Source organism: Orycteropus afer, unplaced genomic scaffold, assembly GCF_000298275.1.
Source record: "Orycteropus afer afer isolate SDZICR_OR568_19922 unplaced genomic scaffold, OryAfe1.0 scaffold00154, whole genome shotgun sequence".
Taxonomy (NCBI): Eukaryota; Metazoa; Chordata; class Mammalia; order Tubulidentata; family Orycteropodidae; genus Orycteropus; species Orycteropus afer.
Genome location: NW_006921741.1, coordinates 5,032,104 through 5,040,558, shown reverse-complemented (window position 1 = coordinate 5,040,558; position 8,455 = coordinate 5,032,104).

The window sequence follows — 8,455 nt, the reverse complement described above, 5'->3', positions numbered from 1 at the left end:
AAGGCTCAGGGGTCCAAGATTATCTTCTGTGTCTGTGTTAATTGGTTTCCCTATTCTTTGTTGAAGAGGGTCTGTGCAGTCCTTCTGCCTAGTCCGCCATCTTGCCGGAACCCCTCTGGTGAGATTTTAAAACAAAATGATGAACATGTTATTGGACAATGGAAGAAGGATGATCCTTTTTATGCAGTGGTGAAGAACTTGTCTGAATTATGTTAAAATGATTGGTTGAAGGTAGAACTTGTAAATGATGAACTTTTATCTGGCTGATAAGATTTCTAAAGAAGATCTTAAAGAGGTTGCGTGGTTTCTCCTTACTGCTCACAGTAAAATGCAGGAGGAAAGAGTTGGACTTAACAATGAACTGTGCACAATGAAAACAAAACTGAAAAGGTTTGAAAGATTCTGTTGTAAAAACTAAGGACACGTGTCTTAAAATGCTCACCAAGGACATGGCTACACAATCATTTGTTAAAGAAATTAAGTCTGTGACTGATGTATTAAACCAATGACCACAGCAGAAAACCCATCAACTTAGACTGAAGGGGACAGAGAACAAACACTGTATGCCTCTTGGAATTCTACAGGCAGGAAACAGGCCAAAGGAGCTACATCTTTTGTCCCATAAGAACTTATTAAATATTTCTGGTGAAAGATGATTGTGGTGTAGATTAGGCTTAATTAGGTTTTTTGTTTGCTATTAATATGGCCATCCCAATTCTCTTTTGGTTACTATTTGCATGGGATATCTTTTTCTGTCCTTCCATTTTCAACCTATTTGTGTGTTTGGATCTAAAGTGAGTCTTTTATAGAAAGCATATAGTTGGATCATTATTAAAAAAAATCTATTCTGCCAATCTCTGCCTTTTAACTTGAGTTTAATTCATTTATATTTCAAGTGATTATGATAAAGAAGGACTTCTGCCATTTAGCTATTTGTTTTCTATTTCATATCTGTTTTGTTCCTCAGTACTCTCACCATTGCCTTCTTTTGTGTTTAATTGATTTTTTTGTAGTGTTCTATTTTGATTCTTTTCTCATTTAGCCATTTCCTTAGCGGTTATCCTGGAGATTATAAGTGATTCCTTAAATTTATAACAACCTATTTTGAATTAATATTGCAATAATTTCTTCAGTATATAAAAACACTATTGCCATACCATTTCATCCCTCCCATTTTAAGTTATCACAGATTATATCTTCATACATTAAGTGACCATTAAAGTTTTATAATTATTGCTTCATGCATTTGTCTTTTAAGTCATATAGAAAAAAAGGGAGGTGTAAACAAAAAATAGAAGGATACTGTCTTTTGTATTTACCTAGATAATTACCCTTACCAGCATTCCTTATTTCTTTAATGTCCTTTCATTTGTTCCTGAAGGACTTCCTTTAGCATTTCCTGTAGAGTAAATATTCAGGTTTTGTTTGACAGTGTCTTAATTTTACCTTCATTTTTTTAAGGAACATTCTGCCAGATATAGAATTCTTGATTAACATTTTTTTTCTTTTCTTTTATTGTGTTAAATATATCATCCCACTGCCTTCTGGCCTCTCTGTGTTCTGTTGAGAAATGGGCTGTTAATCTTATTAACGATCCTTTATATGTGATGATTTGCTTCTCTCTTGCTGCTTTCAAGATTCTTTGTCTTAAGCTTTTGACAGTTTGATTACAATATGTCTCAGTGTGACTCTGTATTCATCTTTCTTGAAGTTCATTGAGCTTTTTGGATGTGTAGATTCATGTCTTTTATAAAATAGGAATAGTTTTCAGTCATCATTTCTTCAAATAATCTTTCTTTCCTCTTCTTTTGGGACTGCCATTATATATATTTGCACACTTGATGCTGTCCCACAGTTATCCTAGAATTTGTTCATTTTTCTTCATTCTTTTTTCTGTTTCTCAGCTGGATAATTTCAATTGTCCTATCTTCAAGTTTAGCATAGTGCCTAATGCACTTGACTGCTAACCAGAAGGCTGGAGGTTCAAACCCACCAGCCACTCCTCGGAAGGAAGGTTGGGCAATCCTACTTCCGTAGTGATACTGCCTCGGAAACCCAAGGAGGGGTCGCTATGAGTCAGGGCCAACTCAACGGCAAACAACAACAACAACAACATCTTCAAGTTTGTTCATTCTTTCTTCTGCCTGCTGACATCTACAATTAAAACATTTTAGTGAATTTTTCATTTTAGTTATTGTACTTTTCAACTCCAGATATTCTGTTTGGTTATTTTTAGAGTTTCTAGCTCTTCATTGATAGTCTTTATTTTTTGAGATGCTGTTTTCCTAGTTTCCTTTTGCTCTTTTTCAGGCTTTCTTTACCTCTTGAACATATTTAAGGCAGCTGAGTTAGAGTCTTTTTCTAGTATGTCCAATATCTATGCTTTCTCAGGAGCAGTTTCTGTTATTTTCTCCTGTTAGTGAGCAATACTTTCTGGTTTATATGCATGCTTTGTAATTTCTTCTTGTTGAAAACTGGACATTTTGAATATTATAATGTGGCAACTCTGGAAATCACATTCTTCCACCTCTTCTAGGTTTGTTTCTGTTGCCTGCTGTGGGTTGTAGTTGTTTGCTTACTGGTGACTTTTCTAAAGTATTGTTAAAGTCTGTATTCTTTGTTGTGTATGATCTCTCAAGTCTCTGTTTCTTTAGCTGGTGGTTACCTACTGTTTTGACAGAGATTTCCTTGAATACTGGAGCCAAAAAAAGACAGGAAGGAAGTAAGGAAGGAAGAAGGAAGAAAGGAAAAAAAAAAACAATAAAAAAGAACTCTTCCATTCTTTGCAGATTGGCTCTGTGTTGGAGTACTTCTTCAGTGGTTAGGTAGGACATATACAACTCTTCATTAGTCTCATTTCCTGCCTCCAATGAGTCTAGAAGGTGCTCTGGTGGCATAGTGCCTAAGGCATTTGACTGCTAACTAGAACGTTGGTGGTTCAAAGCCACCAGCCACTCCACAGAAGGAAAAATGGGGATCTACTTCTGTAAAGATTTACCACCTTGGAAACCCAATAGGGGTCACTATGAGTCAGAATTGACTTGATGGCAGTGAGTTTTGAGATTAACTGGAGGTGAAAACGTAGTGTCTTCTCTTTTTTTCCGAGCATGTGTCCTGTTCTGGGCTTGCATGTAGCTTTTTATGTTCCCCAATTTATGTGATTACTTTTCAATGCCCTAATCTCCACTTTCTCCAGATTTTACTCCCAGGCTTTGGCCTGTCTATTGTTTACTTCAGTTGTAATCTTTTACCTCAGGTGACACTCACAAAAGCGAGTTGTTCATTTGCCTTACTATGATTTGAAGGAATGCCCTCTGTGTAGCCACTTTTCTGCCTTAACAGAATTCTGAAATAATGAAGCAAAGACAAGGTCTGGTGTTAGTTCTTCAGATAGTACCTAGACAGATGGAAACAGACAAGCACAGCTTTTTGAGATACTTATTATGGTTATTTATTTATAGATAATAAATATCTATAATAAATAAGGTTTGGTCAGCTCCCTTGGGACCCATGAACCAGGATCATATACTGGAAACACAGGCTACTATCTTCATAATCACTACAGGCTAGGGAGAATCGTGGGTTAAGGGTAAATATAAATGCAATAAAGCTTTCCTACTTATGTTGCCTTTTTCTTGATTTAATGCTTTAGTTTGAGGGAATCTAGGGATAATCTAGGAAAAAGATATCACTGTGAGATAATAGCACTGTACAACAAGCCACTTACTGGGTCCAAAACATTGTCAGCTGCATGCTGTGGGTTGTCCCCTATAGTAGGAGGTTTTCCGGAGGTCAATAGTTAAGGATGGGAAAGAGTGCCTGGAAACTCCTAATTAAGAAGAAAAGGGGGGAAGAGAGCTAGGTGACCTTACATGATATCCTTCTGCAGCAAGGCAAGAAAGCTCCAAAGGATAGCAGCATTCTGGGGTCCTTATAACTTCAGAACTTTATCTTATCTATGGCTACTAGATGTTGGGTCCAGTTTCATGGAGTATGTAAATTGGACAGGGTCTAAGTTGCTAAAAATCTGCTTATTTTGGGCTATTTTAAAAACAACTGCATATGTATGAGTTTGAGTTTGGCATTGGCAGGCTTCTTTGGACCTCAGCTTGCTATGAAGAAGTAAATGACTTGGGGCCAATACATAGAAGCCATCTATGACTCATTGTATAGCAAGTGTTCACATGGTTGCTGTAACTATTTGACTATTTCCCAGAGTTTTGATAATTGATTTAGACATTTTTTGCTTCATTTCAGCAGAAAATCTGTGTGGAGAGATGGGTCCTTGGAGTTATCTCCTTTGCCATTTTCATTGACATCATCCAGGTTTATATAACAAAGAAAGGGCCAATGAGATTTTCAAATAGAGTCAATGTGTAGTATGATAAAAATAGAGATGTCAAGGAGGAGAATTTTTTTTTTTTTTGTCTGAGGGTCTGGAAGTATGTTGTCTCAAATTACAAAGAGGGAGATGTCTGAAAAGAGCAATATTTTGGGCTGTGTGGTAGAAGATCAGAAATTGAGTTTTGGAGGTGTTGAAGTTGAAATGACTATTAGACATTCTAGTAGATATTTTGAGCAAGCAGTTTGTTAATCTGGGCATTGGGAAATACCAGAGATGGGAATTGAAATCTGGTAGAATTCAAAGTATCAATGTTTTTTAAAGTCCTAAGACTAGAGAGAGAAGCAAGAGATGATGACTTGCACAATACTATGAAAATGTTTACTAAATTCTTAAAGGCTGGTAATGTTCTTAACTGAGGTAGTTAAAATTATTTTCTTGCCAAATTGTATGCAGAAGTGTTTCATTAAAATTTCATACAGAAGTTAGTTAGTTGGATGTAGCACAGCCTTTCATTAGCTTTAACCTTTTTTAATTTAAAAAAATTTAACAGACTTTGGTTCCAAATTCCATAAATAGTAGCATTATTGGATTCAATTTCAAGTTTAAAAGAGGTCACACTGATTCAAGACTGTTCAGGATCTACTTGTTTTGTTAGCACACATACATTTAATTTTTAAGCATTTTTGAATTGATTTATCAATATAAGTTCTAATGTAACAAGAGATGAGAACTAGAAATAGATGAGTTTTACATTTGTCAAGGTTCTTTATTGCACACAACAGACTGACACTGTGTAACTTAAGTACGAAAGGGATTTGTTGGTAGGATATAAATTACAGAGAGAGGTTGGAGATCAGCCTCAAAAAATATGTGAGAACCAAGAAAGGCAAAGCACAGTGAAGATTTTCCCACAGAGAGTGTGCCAAGGATACTGGCATTTTGCCATTGCCAGTGGCTGGTAGCCACCATACACTGCTGGACTCAACTGCTCTTTAACACTCATCAGTGCATCTTTCTTGATTCCACCATAACAAAACCAAAACCAAACTCACTGCCATCCAGTCCTTTCTGACTCATAGTGACCCCTCCTTCGGTTTTCGAGGTGATATCTCTGCGGAAGTGGTTTGCCCAGTCTTCCTTCCAAGGTGTGGCCCGTAGTCACCATAAATTATTTTTCACTGTCTCAGCACTTCTAAATCACTCTGTGTTCTGGGTACCTAGTGCTGCTCTGACAAGAAATATACCACAAATGGGATGGCCTTAACAAACAGGAGTTTATTCTTACAATTTGGAGGCTTTAAGTCAAAGCTCTAGGGGATGGGTGAAAGCCCCTCAGTCTTGGGCTTCAGCTCTGCCTCCAGCTCCTGGCCCACTGAAGCCAGAGGCTTTTCTTCACTCAAACAGTTGCTGGCTGCTGAGGCTGCCAAGCCCGAGGTTGACAAGTAAAAAGGCATAGTCCCAATGTTACCAAACCACATGGCAGGCCATTCATTCAAGTCCATTGTAAGTCCCAAGGTCGGCAGAGCATGGCAGGCTGCTGAACAACAACAATATGGCTATATGCAGGGTCCAATAGTGCCATAAGCTCAAGACTATCCCTAAGGCTTCTCCTTAAATACAGGAAGCAGACCATATCCCAAAGATCAGCTGCTTGTGGTAGATCCCACCTGGAGTTGATTGCTATTCTCATCATAGGGAATAACTACCACCAGCTGCCAGCCACTCAACCAGGCCCAGCCAAATTGATGCACAAACATAACTACCACACTCTGTCAAAATTAAAAGCCCTGGGTGAGAGCCTATGATTGTTTCGACTTAGATTTCACAATTATACACTAGTTACCAAAACTCTATCAAATGGAGTATTTGATTCTCTTTAATTGTAGTTGGAAGTGGGTACATGCTTCACACTTTTTTTTTTTTCTTTTCTGAATAAGAAGTGTACTCAGATACTGGGTAGCTAAAATTGGTAAATAGCCATTAGAACTCTAACTTATCTGTAAATAAGTTAGACAAGAATTAAAACACCATCTCAGATTATTAGTCTGCTTGGGAAATGACTAAAAGTAATAGATTCTAAGTAAATGGATGGTTCTTATCAAATTTTTAATTATTCACACACATTGTCACAATAAAAATTTGTTTTCAAGAAGACAATATGGACTAATAGTTAAGAGAGTCATAGACAGGAGGGCTTAATCTTCTTTTTCTATCTGAGTGACCTTGGGCAAGTTAATTAAAATTGCTAAACCTGGTTGTCTTATTAGTTAAAGGAGAATAATATAATAGAATCTACTTTATAGGGATTGTTATAGATTGAGTTTTGTTTCCCAAAATATGTGTTGGAATTTTGGCCCTTTTACCTGTGGAAGTAATTCCTTTTGAGAATAGGTTTTTCTTTGTTATGTTAATGGAAAGTGTAGGGTGTATCCTAAACCTAATTACTTTTGAATGATTACATACAGAGCAGCAGAAACAAGAGACAAGCAAGTACAAATGGTAGGAAAATAGGTGTCACATGGAGATTACCAAGGAACTGAGGAACAGAAGCTAATAGAGACAAGCATATTCCCAGATTTGAGAGAAAAGAACTTTCCTTGTAGCTGGTGCCCTCATTCTGACTTCTAGCTTCCTAAACTGTGAGACTTAAAGATTCAAGCCATTCTGTTTTTCTCACCACCACACCAAAAAGGGTTTATTATTATTATTATTTGAGATTTAATGTTGGGGCCACAAATTAAGATCACCTTGTTTTTTTGCTGGTGTTGGTTTTCTAGCAGCATTAGTGCTTAAAAACATTTGGTATGATATTGCTTATCTTAGTTTGTCCAAATTTTGAATTCCCATCATATCAAAATTGCTTTTCAGAAAACAAGTATCACATACATTTAATCATCTACCAAAAGATGATTATGTCTATATTAAGATAACCATAAGAGAGAATGAACTATGTAGCAAGGCTTTGATTGAAGTTAGTTATTTAAAGATAAAAATTGTGGGCTCTAATGTGAGATGCTGAGGGTTTTTGCTGTTATTTTGCTGTCATTCTGATTACCTGGTGTGCATGGGTGGGTTTATAACATTTCCTGAGTTATTAAATCTGATCAGCTGTCCAACTCATCACATCTGCTACCACATCTGTGCTTTACATTCCCTTAGGCTTTTGGATTTTTAGTATTAATAAAATTAGTTATAAAAAACATAAACTACTATTAGTCTGAAGAAATGCTTTATGGTTAAAAGATATTATGATGTATGTATAAAATTAAATTAATATACAAGCACTTAGAAGATTACATGCAAAATAATAAGCAACTTACTTTGTAAAGAACAACTGTGAAGTAATATCCCTTTATGATAAGCTTGGGTATGTCAAATGGAACTGATAAACTATGAAGAAATCACCATATAATTCTGTTTAAATATAATTTTCATTGATTAAAGTAGCTTCAAAGTAAGTTTCTCAGAATTCTACAATCAATGGTGAAAGTGGGTGGAGATGGGAAGAATGCTAAGCCAGTGAGCTGCTAGTCCTCTATCCAAATTTCAGCCAAAGTAGATCTGCTTTAAAGAGCCTGGTGGCACAGTGCTTAAGCTCTTGGCTGCTAACATAAAGGCTGGTAGTTCAAACTCATCAGCAGTGCCACAAAAGGAAGATGTGACAGTTTGCTTTCATAAAGATTATAGCCTTGGAAACCCTATGGGGCAGTTCTACTCTGCCTTGAGGATCACTATGAATCAAAATAGATTCTATGGCAAATTTTTTTTTTTTCTTTTTTTTTGGTTGGAGATCTGTTTTTTTTTTTCATATTCCCAACTTTCTTTTTTTATTGTGATTTGGATGAAGATTTACAGAGCAAATTCACTTTCCACACAGCAGTTCACATATACTTTGTCTCATGACACTGACCACAGTTTACCACAATGAAACAGTTCCCCTCCCACTTCCTCCCCATAGTTACCTCTTCCCAGTGTCCATCCCTCCATGGACTCCTGCCCCCTAAGCTGTCTCCCTGTGCATAGGCAGCCCTTCTTTCTCAATGATTGTTCCCTCCAAGGAGTGTATCTACCTCAGGTAAACGTTCAACTCATATGCTTGTCTTTTGTTTG